The sequence below is a fragment of the Octopus bimaculoides genome, chromosome 1 (genome assembly GCF_001194135.2).
Source record: "Octopus bimaculoides isolate UCB-OBI-ISO-001 chromosome 1, ASM119413v2, whole genome shotgun sequence".
Classification (NCBI taxonomy): Eukaryota; Metazoa; Mollusca; class Cephalopoda; order Octopoda; family Octopodidae; genus Octopus; species Octopus bimaculoides.
In genome coordinates this window covers 57,312,587-57,327,894 of record NC_068981.1, presented here as the reverse complement: position 1 = coordinate 57,327,894, position 15,308 = coordinate 57,312,587, and the positions used below count along the sequence as shown (strand labels likewise).

Below are 15,308 nucleotides of genomic sequence, written 5' to 3'. Positions count from 1 at the left end.
TATATATATATATATATATATATATATATTTATATACCTATACACACACGCACACATACATTATAAGGCTCAGCAAATACATAATGCAAATAAGTCTCTATGGAATGACATGTGTGACATTTTTTTTTTCTTTTCCATCTTAATTTCTTAATGGAGTAATACATGTACATTATAGAAATGGAATGACACTCGGAAAATTAAGGGAGAGATTTGCGAAAGGTCTGTATATAACAGTCAGTTTTATTATTTAACACAGTTTATAATATTGTTACCATGATGAAGATATATTTGTTTTAAGAGCGAGGAGAAAAGGGTGGATATAGAGGTGAGAAAATTGAGAGAGTGAGGTGTGTATGAAACATGAACATGTTTATGTATACATGTGTGTGTGTGCGTGTGTGTATGTGCGCACACATGTGCACGTGTACACACATGCCCACATACAAAACACAAACAGCCGAAACATACACACTGAACTGGTGGTCCCAGAAGACATGGCTAAAATAATACAGACACTGACAATGTGATAGTGTCAAATGAAGTTAAGAGGGTGGTGGCAGATGTCTTTTAAATGGCATATTGCCTTGTGATTTACTGCCTGCTGATTAGTTTTACAGTCCTAGGTTCTTTGTGATAAGGCTAGGCTTATTGCAACACACACACTTATACACACACACATACACTTATATATATATATACACACACACACACACAAATATAAATTTAAATATATATATATATATATATATATACACACACACACACATATGCCAGCATGGAAGGCGGATGCTAAATGATGATATATATATATATATATATATGTATATATATATATAGAGAGAGAGAGAGAGACGTAGAGGTAGAAGTAGCAATATGTCATTCTAAGAGGAATACAAATAGGCAATTGGTAACACAACAATAGAAACAGAAAGCTGAAGTTTTACTTATCAATTCACCATTATCTTGCAGTAAATACTCTTATCAAAAGAACAGCTGATATCTTCAACATCTCATAAAAGTGAGCATAATCAATAGAAATACATATCTTAAATGAATTAAGATAGTAGTGAATTCATTTACTTGAGAAAACGGGAATATAAAATGTAATTTATATACAGATGTCAGAAGGTACAGAAATGGCAGGGTGGGGGTGGGGTGCAATGGGGAAGAAAAAATAAATATTTCAGTGGGGTTTTATTGAAAAAAAAAAAAAAAAGCATCATATTAGAGAATATCAATATTTGTGTTATTGTCGTAATTGTCAATTGGGGTAGATATCAAAATGTTGTTTGGTTCCTGGTTATCTCTGATCCATTAGATCTAGGATCAAAGACAATTTAGCTTTGATTATCTTGATATTTTCTTTTCATGTAGAAACTAGAGCTGTACTATCAAATGTCTCCATCTTTTTAAGATGATAAGGAATTAGGAATTTGACTGCCATTTCTAGCAGGTCGAGTGACCCTGCAGTATAAGACTTGCTTGTTAAAATGGGAATTTCACATGTAATGTGAGGCTTGGTAGCTCAAGATATTTAATTTGTGTTCTGTTCACATTCAACTTTAACCAGGATTCTTTTTAGCAAAGCAAAGAGATGAGTGACCATAAAAAAGTTTCCCCAGACAGACCCATCAATCTCCTATGTACAATGTAAAAATTTTAGAAAGACTCAGCTTAGCTTCAAGTCACATATTCTTCCCTGCATCTCATAACATGCTTCAGACTCAATCACCATACAATTCACAAACCTTACACAAACAAGCCAATCACAGAGCTTTCATATTATCATTCAAGATTTGGCTACTATCTCTCATAATCTATCACCTTAAGAAAAAAAAAGAAGACATAACAGTAATTTGAAATAACTGAAGATAAAATGGTCATAGATAGAATGTCTTTGGTCTTAGATTTTCTTGAGCTGTAGTATATAAAAACAATGCACCTGAAATATACAATTTGCCCAAATGGAGCACAACAAGGAACCATCTGTCCACACATTACCACCAAATGAAGAGCAATTGTGTTATAAGCAAGTACACTTTGCCCACCTCCACAAAAATCCATAGAAATACAAAAGTGGATTGGACAGTGGAGAGAATACAAGTTCAGATTGTTACTTTGCAACTCACAGAATTGGAATGAATGTACAGTAGGATTGTCAGTTAAATGAAGGTACAATATATTTATCTAAATATTATTCAACTGACCACCAGTGTGCCACAGACCTACTTGATCAAAGCAAAGCTTGGTCTATGCAACATCAATGAATCCAAACCCATTTTTCTTGATGGACTATACTCTTAAGTACACAAGCATCCCCACCTTAACCTCTAAAGCAAAATTTTTTCTATCCCCAGCATACTTCCATTAATCAGATTCTGACAATTTTTTTGGTATTCTTATAAATATAATTTTCATTTGTAGTTTTACATGATATTTATTCAAAGTCAGGAAATGAAAATAATTTCTATTTTTTTTTTTCAGATTTAACAGTCAGTTTCTCAAAATATTTCTGTACCTGTACAATGCCTCATCACTCTTGGATTCTCTTTGAAAAAGAAAATAACATATTTTTAGCCCTTTCGTTACCAACCTGGCTGAAACCTGCTCTAGCTCTGAGTAAAAATGTCTTGTTTTCATAAGTTTTGAATTAAAATCTTCCACTAAACCTTAGTCACAATTTATGTTCCTAACACTAGCTGAATGATAACTAAATTATTTTACTAAATTCTTTGTTATATTTAAAGTAATCGAAAGAAACACAGAGCATCTCAAAATAAATACAGTAATGAAAGGTTTAAATCTCTAATTTAAGGACAATATACTCACAATAAAGAAGGGCTCACCACATGTCAATACTAACTAAGTGAGTGCCATAAATAGTAGAGAAATCTTTTGTTATGTATGATGATGATGATGATGATGCCATCATCATTGTGATTGTCATCCATTTCAATGCTATAATAATCTAGTCAGCTTCAGTGATATAACATTATAAAAATTATATTTCGTCTTAACTTTATGCTAAGTATTATATGTGGTAATATTTAACAACAATGAATTTTGCAATGATTTAAAAGTAATAGGACAAACTCACTATATTGAATAAGAGAAGACTTTCTGAGAATAGTCAATATTTACTTATTCTCTCTGATACCTTCTGGCAGAAGGCACCTGGAATCATAAAGAACAAGATCATCTTCATGAAGGAAACATTAGGAGTTATTAAAGAAAAACAAGAAGCCCACAATAGAATTGCCAGTCACCATAATTTAAACTTTCCAAAGTAAAAAAAAAGAAGACTAGAAAAGAAGGTATTTCTCACATAAAACAGATAACTAAAATTTCATCTCAAATGGGAAAATTCAGAAAATATCACGATAAAAATAATAGAAAAGAAAATGTGTGTAAAAGTAATCTTAGTTATAAGCTATCGATTTAAAATGGATTTCTCCAAAGAATTAATCAAGAAATAAATATAAGTATAAAAAATGTTTAAAAACATTTTGTTGTGAAAATTTCGAAAATTGTAAATTCTAACTATGACCATTATTACCCAGCAGCCATCCACTGCCAAGAAAGTTTGTGAGATTCTATAAAGTGTAGAGGTACAAATAACATAACATAGATAGACACTGCAAGTTCAAGCTGCATATATGAGGAATACAAATAATTACTGATGCAAGCTTAGTAAGCCTACACAGGTTGGAAAGTCATCTGGGAAATAAGCTGATATTGCTCATGTTGTATACGCTAATAGCATCACTTCTTTCCATTGGGGAGAATTTGCTGATAGAGAACTAAAATGTGCCATGATTGGTAGACCTCCAGAGGTATAAGTAGTTTTGCTTTTCCATTCTCCATCCTCAGAGAAAACTCAGAGAATTTGTCTTGATGTAATCGAGGATGGAATGAAAATTTAATAACACATCTAAATATGCCATTTGCTTTTAAGGGAATAAATGTATGCATGTCAGGTGTGGTAGAGATATATATGCATAGTGCCGATTTTGTCACTTACCAAAGTAACCTAGATAGTTCAATATAAGAATTAAAATAAACATATACAAGAGTGAAAGAAAAAATAAGTCCTTTACTAATAAAGTATTCCAATATGTGTGTGTTTGTTTTAGTAACGAAACCATCACTTGTTCAATTCCCTATTTGTTTGCTAAATCTTTGATATGTTTTGAATTTCTTTAAGATCAAAGGCAATGGGAAAATAATGGGTGTAGAATTATAAATTGTTTCTCCTTGCGAGCCAAGGAGCAGGTTTAAGAAAAACAATTGCTTCAGCCAAATTCTAGACATTTCACTTTTTCTTCCGATGGCAGGGCTATCAAATTGACATGGAGTCAATGGCACTAAATGTTGTAACTGTTGATTTAACTGTAACAACATTATTTTATAATGAAGAAACCATCTGTTATATATCCAGTTGCATTTGAACTGTCGATATTATGATAATAGATTTGAGTGAATGTGATAGAAAAGCATCTGATAGATTATTGCAAAAATAACTGTTATGTGAAACATCTTTAAAAGACAAAATAAGAATCCCTGTGTGGAATGTGGAAAAGTATAATCAAAAATTATAATCAAAAAAAGAAAAAAAAAGTTACTTGGTTACTAAAATACTAACTAAATTGTCTTAGATATTTGTAGATTTGGAAAAGAAAACTAAAACAAGAACTTTAGTAGTGTATTAAGGTAACATTAACTAAGTTTATTCTGATTCTTATATTTTATTTGTAAGATACTATGATCATATGGTTGACCTATATCTGAGAAAGAAGGTAAGAGAAGAGGAGAATGATTAAGAAAAAGAGAGAGATGAAGTTATTAGTGTACAATACTATAGTGAACAGTTGCAGGTCAGATCATGGTCTTGATTGTATGCTATTTATTCGGTCAATGTATTTAGTATTTATCCTGAGAGCAAAGGTATTTAGTCTGCTTAAAATGTCATATTTTCGACAATGTTGACAATTACATACTTTCTGGAAATAGAGACCATATTGTGGAATTGATAAATGCTTTGTTGGTTTGTAGTACTGAATTCAATTCCTTTGATAGGAAAATCTGCTTGCAATAGACTAGTTTTCTATCCAGAGGGAGATTTATCTTTCATCTGTTTAATGTTATGGAAACTTAAGATAAGCACATGCTCTATGGATCCTCACATCTTGGGAAAATAATTTTTTTTATTAATTTATGGTATGCCAAGAAAGTTTTTACAATAAAGTGTTTTATTTATAACACATAATAACATAAAACTACTTTATATCCAGACATAATGCCAGGGTTCTATATTATTGTGCAGGAATGTTTTATTTGTGTTTGTATATAAATAATAAATTGTAAATGTATTTATCTCACCAATTTCTTACTTCTAATATCAAAACATTCAATTGGCCATAAGTACTTTTAAGAGATATCTGATAAATGTCAAGAATAAAAGCAGAATATGACTGAGAAGCACTGTAGAGAATTATGGTTAACCAGAGTCAGACAGAGCTACACAAAAGATTATCTGAAGAGTTAGAAAGTGAGCACTGGAATCTTATACATTATTCAGATGTCATACTTAGCATTTTAAAGTGATTTTTATACATTCATAAAAATGTATTTTTTTTCAGATCAGAATATAGTTCTCTTATCAAAGTCAGACATTTTGTTCAATTCATTAGGTTTATCTCATGGGTACAATGACCACTTGACCAGTTATTTTGATTTCCTTTGTGTCCATATTTAGTTTCATTATTCCCTGTTTCATAATTTATCTAAACAATTCAGAATTGGCATGACTAGATGCACCAATAGTGGGTTATGTCATGAACTCACCATGTCAATCTTTATTATGTTATAACCTCTTCTTTGCATCTCTTTAAAATTACTCTGTTTTGTATATGGCATTCACCCTGTCTTTCTTGCATCTCTTGTTTTAAGATTTAAAAAAAATTATCCTCCTTAGTCTTTATCTAACTTTTATCATTTATTTACTTTCTGTCATCTCCAGTTATTGCCTAAGGCTATTCTAACTAGATATTAATCTAAGTCTTGAATGACTGCATGAACTGAAAACTCACAGTTATAAAGGTGGGTTAAACTTGCAAGAAAAAACTTGCAAAAATACACCATGAAATAAGAAATATATGACTACTGAGAAATATTAATTAATTAATAGCCTTTCGAATAAAATTTATCATAGTGGTTGGTAACTTAAGAAAAAAAGAAAGAAAAGAAAAGTAAAAATATCGTTTTATTGAAATATCAATTAACATCAATTGATAATTTCTATAACTAAGACCAGCTTGGAATTAGAGAGACAATAATGAACTATACAATTGGCTTTACAAATTAGCAGCAATTATGAATAGAATTTTTAATATACCTTATTATTCTTAAAATAAAAATACTTTGGTGAAAAAAAAAAAAAAAAGCTGTCAGATACTGCTTCCATAATTATAAACATTAATTTTTTTCTGTTTCTTTTTCAAATAATGTCATGATTTTGAAACAAATGCCTGAGTCTGAGGTGCCATTGGAACACTGTATAGGCAACATATATTGGAGATATTGTAGCTATTAAAATTTCTTATTTAAGAATCATTTCTGTCAAAAATTAGTAAGTGGTTTCAAATAGCATGAAAGTAGAACATAATTTATTTTAAAACTATTTCACCATTAAATATGTTCATTTTTATAATATACAAGGATAATGCTCTCTGAATTGGATCCTTTTTACTATGTTTGAAACATATTATTGGCTGCACATACATAGTGTATGTGTTTTGTCTATATGCCAAATTTGCTGTGGGATAGTGTCTGGGGAAAGCTTGCTACATGACACTCACAACTCACCTGATCTGTGACATTCAGGTATTCTATAACATTTGACATTGTGAACAGAGCTTTCCCCAGATGCTATCTTGCAGCAAATTTGGTGTATAAACAGAATGCATACACTATGGATGCACAACTGATAATATTTACATTACTACAGCTGCTTTTAATTTGTAATATATTTTCCATTTTCAAATTGTCCAATTTGGTGTTACAAACCCTGTACTAGAAGAATGAATGCCAATTATAGCATTCAAGGGTAGATTTATCAGTTGACTGGTTATCTTTTGCCTCTATATAATGAAGAGCCTCATTTCAGTGTTTGGGAAAGACTTGGTTCCTTGGCTAATTTAGTTATAAGCAGACTTGTTACTGGTCTTTTGCAGGTTAACAACTGCCATATACTAAAAACTATTGCTAGGGTAAAAACAAAGATGAATTATGAAAGAGCTTTTTGAAGTGTGACATTCAGTCTATCTATTTATGATTTGTTGATTTTATTAATTCAGATAATTACAGAGGTGCAAGAATGGCTGTATGGTAAGAAGTTTGCTTCCCGACCACATTGTTCCAGGTTCAGGTTTCTGTCCCATTGTGTAGTAACATGGGTAAGTGTCATCTATTAGAGGCTGGGATGACCAGAGCAGGCACATGCCATCAGTAATTACTCAGGGTAGACAGTTGGTGACCTTTATGTAGTAAAACACATAAAAAAATAAGCACGTAAAGAAAATGTAGAAATGTACGCAGCACGTGTACTACAGCAATACTAATCGTAGCTTTAATATTGAGATTGAAAGGCAGGGGCAAATTATGCCTACCTAATCTACAAAAAACAAAATATTTTGCATTTTATGCATAGTAAGCAGAGGAACCTCCATAATTTTATTGAATTAGGTGCATATTTTGCCAGAAAAGGAAAATATTACTATCAATCTACTTTATTCAGGGTAGGCACTGCCTACCTTGCCTACTCAGGCAGCATGTCCCTGGACCAAAGCTTTGTGAGTGGATTTGGTAGATGGTAACTGAAAAAAGCCAGCAATATTTGGCTGTCTGTATGTCTATGTATATCTGTATGTGTATGTGAGCGTGTGTTTGTGTTTCCTTGTCTTGAAATCACATGATAGTTGTAAAATGATTGTCACTATCATACAAGCAGCGTTGTTCATTTCCAGTATTCTGTAAGAACATGTCTGGCCATAGGAGAAATATTACTTTGCTTGGAAACAGATGAGAGTTGGCAACATGAAGGGCATCTGGCTATAGAAAATCTACCTCAGTAGACTCCAGACAACTGATGCAAGCACAGAAAAGTGGACATTAAAATGAAGATGATGATATAACTAACTTGATCAGATGTTCCTACAGCTGAACTCTATTTAATTGTAAAATGGGGATATTATCTGTTTGTTGCTGTAAGGTAAATAGCTCCACATTTTAGAAACTTTTAGCTTATGACTTAAAGTTCATTAGCACATTATGTTAGCCATTTAATTATCACCATATTGAGAAAAACCTTTGACACTGATCCTGCATAGATCTTCTTATAAATATAAATAAGAACTAAGTGAATAAATTTAATAAGTATGTTAATTGCAGGTAGACGTGACATACATTACATATTAAAGGAAGAAATAAACTGATATATTAAAATCTTGTGGCATAGGTGCAGGTGTGGCTGTGTGTTAAGAAGTTTGCTTCCCAACCACATGATTTCAGGTTCAGTCCCACTGTGTGGCACCTTAGGCTAGTGTCTTCTACTATAGCCTCGGGCCAGCCAAAGCCTTGTTAGTGGATCGGGTAGATGGAAACTGAAAGAAGCTCATTGTATATATGTATGTATATATATATATATATATATATATATATATATATACATACATATATATATGAGTTTGTGTGTGTGTCTTTGTGCCTGTGTTCATCCTCACCACCACCACTTGACAACTGGTGTTGTGTGTTTATGTCTCCATGACTTAGTGGTTCAGCAAAAGAAACTGATAGAATAAGTATCAGGTTTAAAAAAAAATAAGTACTGGCGTTTGATACATTTGACTAAAAAATTCTTCACGGCTGCAGTCTAATGACTGAAACAAGTAAAAGATAAAAGAGTAGATAAAGCTCTTGGCAAATTTTTGACCCATTTGAAATCTTTACTTGCCCATTAATACACATCTGAAGCATTTTGCCTTTGTAAAAAGTTAGGTGAATCTAAAGTTTCTAAATAGAAATTAAAAATTATTTTACGACAATATAGAATTACAAAGAAAAATTAAGAACAAGCTTAGTATTCATGCAACCTCTGTAACCGTTGAGTGCCAGGCTTTCTCTGACTGAGCTGATAACATATGAACAAAGTTTTCCAGCTGTGACCATTTCACAACACTAGAGTGTTATATGAAGGAAATTCGGCTGCTACTTGTATAGCAGATTGGCAAGTTACATTGATTACTGTAATGTTGTTCATCAGTCTTCAAAGGGGGAAGGACCAAACCAGTCAATAGAGCAGTGAATCACAAGGTACTGAAAAATGATGCCAAAATGCACGTAATTTCTGCTCTCCACCACTTTCCCATTTATAGAGCTAATTTATTTCCCAACTTTACATCGGATCTTCTATCTTATTAAATGCTGAGGGGATTTTTGATTCAAAGACTATGCTTTTTTTTTTTTAAGTGGATGCCCTTACATGTACAAAGTTTCTAATCATCATCATCATCATCATCGTTTAACGTCCGCTTTCCATGCTAGCATGGAAAGCGGACGTTAAACGATGATGATGATGATGATAATGATGATGATTAGAAAATGTCACTGGTTGGTGAAGTCAGGGAGGCAAAGATATACCCTTTACTCTGGAACATAATGTAACTGCTGTAGTAAGGACTGAACACATGATTAATGTGGTTAGTAGCTCAATACTTTCAACCTCACTGTCATTTTATCTCAATTGAAACAATATAATTCCATTGAAAGTGATATTTCCACTGGAATTATATGCTTCCTCTTTCAGTTACTGGCCACAAAGCTAATAGAAAAGGATTATTGATAAATAATATGACAAGTTATTTTAGATTCAAATCTGACTAGAGTTTTAGCTGAGAGAATCAATAGAAAGATATGTTAAATTGGGGAAAACATGTTCAGATTCCAAAATAGATTATTTTTTTTTTTTAGTATAATGAACACATTTAGAATAGACCATAGTTAATGAAGGAGCAAGACTTAAAAAGAAACTGTTTAGACTATTAAAAAAATATAATCTGTAGGGCAACACACATACACACACTAGAGGAACATTTAGCAGATGTAGCTTCATGTTAAGAGTGTTGCGTGATTTATAACCATATTTTATTTACATAACATGCTTCATAATGCAAAGAGGCCTTTGAGGAAGTCTGGAGATTGTTTCTGTAAGCTAAATGGTGAGAAGGAGTGACAGGTTTTTGATTGAATATTTGTCACACAAGCAGAAAAATAGTGAATAAATAAATAAATGCATAAATAAAAATAAAAAATAAAGAAAACAAACAGTTGAATAAATAAATAAATAAATGTACATAATATTTTTATATTATTCTTTGGAATAATCTAAAGATTGTTTTGAAACTAAGTAAACAGAAAAATGAGATTAGATTGTTTAGAGTGGGGGAAAGATGACTGAACTGTTACAAAGCTGAAAATATAAGATGAACATTCAAACATCAAACAATAACTATGTTTCCTAAAAGGTCAAAAATGTCATGAATGATTGATTCTGGAACCAGAAATCAGATTGGGAGCTAAGTCTGATATAAAAGAGGCTGACAAAAATGGTCATTTTCATCACAGGAGAATTGTTGGTGAAAAATAACAAATATAAATGATTTAAAAAAAAAAAGTAACAAAAAAGTTGTTATTGGAAAAAACTTTTGATAAAATGTGAAACAAATCTATACAATTAGAGAGACTGCTTCAACTCTCTCTCTCTCTCTCTCTCTCTCTCTCTCTTTCTCTCTCTCTCACTCCCCTTCTCCCCTCTCTCTAGAAGGATAAAAAAATTGTTTATCAGAATTATCATGTGGGAGATAGGCTATTTCTAATTGGAAATTCCAAGTGAGATTACCAGCAATAATTGCTCCCAAGAGAAATTTAATATAAACACACAAGCTTTTTTCTGTTGCTTTACAGATCCTTTTGCGAAGAGCAACTCTATTAGAAGGTTGATATGATGTATGTGTGAGTTGTGTGCATGAGGTTCATTCTTACAGTAAAGTAGTCATATTGGTTTCATTTCAGTTAACTTAAATAACATTGTTAATGGCATAGACAGAAAAATATGGCAGTGTGAGAAACATATACTTACACACAGGGACAAATGTTTAAAACTGAACAGGAACTAGTTAAGAGTAAAATGTTGTTATTACTACTACTGCTGCTACTATTAATGATTGTGACTGGCAGCATAGTAAAGTGGTAAGTTCTTACTGAACTGAATTTGCAACCAAGTTGGAATAACTTCACTTACATTATTAGTACTCTTGGGAATGACATGGCATACATGTCACAAATTAATCGCAATTCTTATTCTTATACTTTATGTTTATCTAAGAAACTATTATTATTGCTGTTATCACATTGCCTTTTCATTTTTATGTTAAATCTTCTTAATTTTACTGATACATATAGACTAGATCCAAGAAAAACGCATCTTCTTGAGAGATACATTCTCAGCTGCAAGTACTTTACATCAACATATGATGACCTTCAGTTGTAGTTCTAGTCTACGCTCTCTGTCCATTTTACCTTTACAGCATCAGTATTTGTTCTTTTGACTTTTCTGAGTCAATGTAAAATTGATGCTTTTGTCTCTCCTTTTCAGCAACCTTGCTCAATACATTTTTTTCCAGGACTGTATTACCTTACTTGAATACTTGGTTTACCAATGTTTTCTCTACAACTACAAACTGCACTCATCATAACTAGAAAAATACTGGATTATAAGATGACTACAGAAATTAACTGCTCTCCTGATTAGCTTAACTCAGTAACAACATATCAATAGAAATAAATAAATTAGAGATAACAATAAACAATTGCAGTTTAAGAAAAAAAGCTTTGAGTGAGATAAAACAAAAAGATTTCTTTGTAATACAATTGTTGAAATTTCTGAGATATTACATTGAGGATATTTGTAATAGAAAGTAATAGAGTGAAGTTGACAGATTAGAAATTTTGTAGTTGTTTGACTTGGAAATGAAAGTTAATTATTTTTTTTTTACGTTTCAGTCATTAGACTGTGACCATGCTGGGGGTACCAACTTGAAGAATTTTTATTCAAATGAATTGACCCCAGTACTTACTTTTTCAAGCCTAGGACGTATTCTATCGGTCTCTTTGGCTGAACCACTAAGTTATGGAGATGTAAGCACATCGACACTGGTTGTTAAGTAATGGTGGAAGACAAACAGACATTGAGACAGACACACCTTCTGTACCTTAGAACCATCATGGCATCTGATGTGGCTTTTTAAACCAGACAATGTTCTGAAAAGACACCTATAGAGATTACATATCTGATTTGGACCACCAAGAGCTGCAGATAAGTTCTGATCTTTGTGGATCTTAAAATGTCTTTTGAGGCCTCTCTTAGATTTGCAAACCTTCTGGCATGCATTGCATTCAAAAGTGTGCACAGACATATAAGCAGAATACTTGGTGGAGGTTCGTTTCCCATGGGTTCGCAAATGAGATTTGAGCCCAGCAAAAGAAAGACATGGTCTGTATATATATCTGCCAAAACAGATACAGTAGCCTAGGGTAGTTTTTCTACCTGGCTGGCTCCTGTCAACCGTTCTACCCATGCATGCATGGAAGATGGATGTTAAACAATGATGAGGATGATACACACACACACACACACACACACACACACACACACACACACACACACACACAATGGGCTTCTTTCAGTTTCTGTTTACCAAATCCATTCACAAGGGTTTGGTTGGCTCATGGTTATTATACAAGACACTTGCCCAAGGTGCCATGCAGTAGGACTGAACCCAGAATCATACAGTAGGAAAGCAAATTTCTTACAGGTGCAATCACACCTGCACCTGTACTAAGATAAAGTCAATCAACTATACCCTCACTCTCCTCAATACTGATCTGTGGCCTTTCAGAATGTAAGAAATCATTTACTTATAATATTATCATTTCCACGTCATTACATACTAGAACTTTAGATTCACATTTCTAGTAACAAAATCTATTTATTTCCCATCATCCCTTTAGCTACAGTTATGTTACATAAAGTGGTAAATGGAAAAAGGACACTGCAAAAGTTAAAAGTGTTCAATTATTTCAATGAATCCCAAATGAAATAGCGTTAAAACTAAGTCACAAAAGTCAGCAACACCTGACAAGTAGATCAAAAGCAGCACATAGAAAATTTACAAAGCTACATTTTTAATTTTTGATCTGTTTCAGACATTGGACTGTGGCCATGCAGGGGTACCATTGTGAAAGGTTTAGTTGAACAAATCGACAGCAGTACTTATGATTTTAAATCTGGTACTTATTCAATCAATATCATTTACTGAATTGCTAAGTTATGGAGACATAAACAAACCAACACCGCTTGTTAAATGATGGTGGTAGATAAACAAAACGAACATACATATATATATACAAATATACATATGGGCTTCCACACAAATTCCGTCTGCCAAATTGACTCACAAGGCATAGTTTGGCTCAGGGTTATAGTAGAAGACACTTGCCCAAGGTGCTGCACAGAGGAATTGAACCTGAAACCATGTAGGTGCAAAGTGAGCTTCTTCAATACATATCCAGCCCTGTGCCTATGGATGTAGAAATATATTTTCTAAAAGACAAAGTTAAAAGTTTAATTGCATCTAATAGATTAATAGTTTTAATAACATATATGCTTTAATATATGCTTGTTCAAACTTGATCACAGAAATAGATTAAGTGGTGTAAACTTAGATGGTTTATGACATTGGAAACACAAAAATAGTGGATGTGCAGCTGTATAACTAGTTCTTTCTGTCGACACAGGAGAACATAGTTAGCACTGGTTAAGTGATTTTATTACATATACAATTAAACTTCATGCATGGAACAGCTTTTAGTTTCACACATGTGTATTTATATATGTTCATCTTTACATTAGAAAAAAAATCTTGTGTTAGTCACTTTTACACAATGCAACAGGGATTATACATTTAAAAATCTTCTAATAACAATTTTATTCTTACTTTAACCCTTTAGTATTTAAACTGGCCATAGCTGGCCAAGATATCCTGCCTGTTTTATGCTCAAAGTGGCCAGATCTGGCTTCTCACACTTACCCTACAATGACATTCTAAAAATAAACAGTCACATCATCAAAATCTTAAAGCTACAAGACAATTCATGACTTATTCAAAACAACAAAAATAAAAAAAAAGATGTACATTTGACAGAATGCTAAAGAAATAAAACTATTGTTAGAAAGTGGAATATACCTAGTTTAACTAGTGTCCTGCCAAGAACTCTTTTTATACTCTTTTATTTGATTCAGTCAATGGACTGTGGCCATGCTGAGACACCATCTTGAATGCTTTAGTTGAATAAAGTGACCCCAGTACTTCATAATCAAACCATCTGTTTGTCAGTAGTATAGAGACAAACACATACATATATCATCACCATCATTCAACATCTGTTTTCCATACTGGCATGGGTTGAATGGCTTGACAGGAACTGGCAAGGCCAGGGGATGCACCACGTTCCAAAGTCTGTTTTGGCTTGTTTTCTATGGTTGGATGCCCTTCCTAATGTCAACCATTCTACAGTGTGTACTGGGTGCTTTTTATGTGACGCCATCACCAGTGCTTCTTATGTAGTATCAGCACCAGTACTTTTTACATAGCACCAACACCCATACCGATGATAGGGTTTCCACACAGTTACCTCTACCAAATTTACTTACAAAGAACTGGTCAGTCCAAGGCGATAGTAGAAGACATACCCAAGGTAGGAGCGAACCTGAAAACATGTTGTGAAGAGAACTTCTCAACCACACAGCCATGCCTGTGACTATAACTGCATGTTAAGTTTTTCTTTCTCTGCCCATTGATCAGATATTCAAAGTTACATTTTCCAAAGGTTATTAAAAAATAAAAGTGGCTACAAGCTTTATTTTCCCTACCATTTCCTTGGTTAGATCTTGTGGCTTACTAAAGAATATTTATCTTAATTTTTTTTTATTATTCTTATCTGTGGATATTTCTCTTTTTAGGATCAATTGTTATGAGTGGATGACACAGACAGGCACACACCTAGGTAGAAAGCAAATCCATGATAATTTAAGTCTGTGACTCAGTTGCAATTGTAATCATACACTCTCGAAGTGGTTGGCGTTAGGAAGGGCATCCAGCTGTAGAAACTGCCAGATCAGATTGGAGTCTGGT

General features: G+C 32.8%; 1 protein-coding gene and 1 long non-coding RNA gene across 4 annotated transcripts in view; one reads left to right on the top strand and one right to left on the bottom strand.

Annotated features, from left to right (window-relative positions):
- The window catches only part of LOC128247531 (uncharacterized), a 13,062-nt gene extending 10,389 nt beyond the window's left edge, over window positions 1-2,673 (top strand). The window contains exon 2 of the long non-coding RNA XR_008263857.1: window positions 2,485-2,673. This is a non-coding gene — a long non-coding RNA (uncharacterized LOC128247531). The remainder of the gene's footprint in view (window positions 1-2,484) is intronic.
- Window positions 1-15,308, bottom strand: part of LOC106881035 (zinc finger protein 423) — a 273,101-nt gene that overhangs the window by 37,873 nt on the left and 219,920 nt on the right. The gene's annotated exons all lie outside the window — the stretch shown is intronic.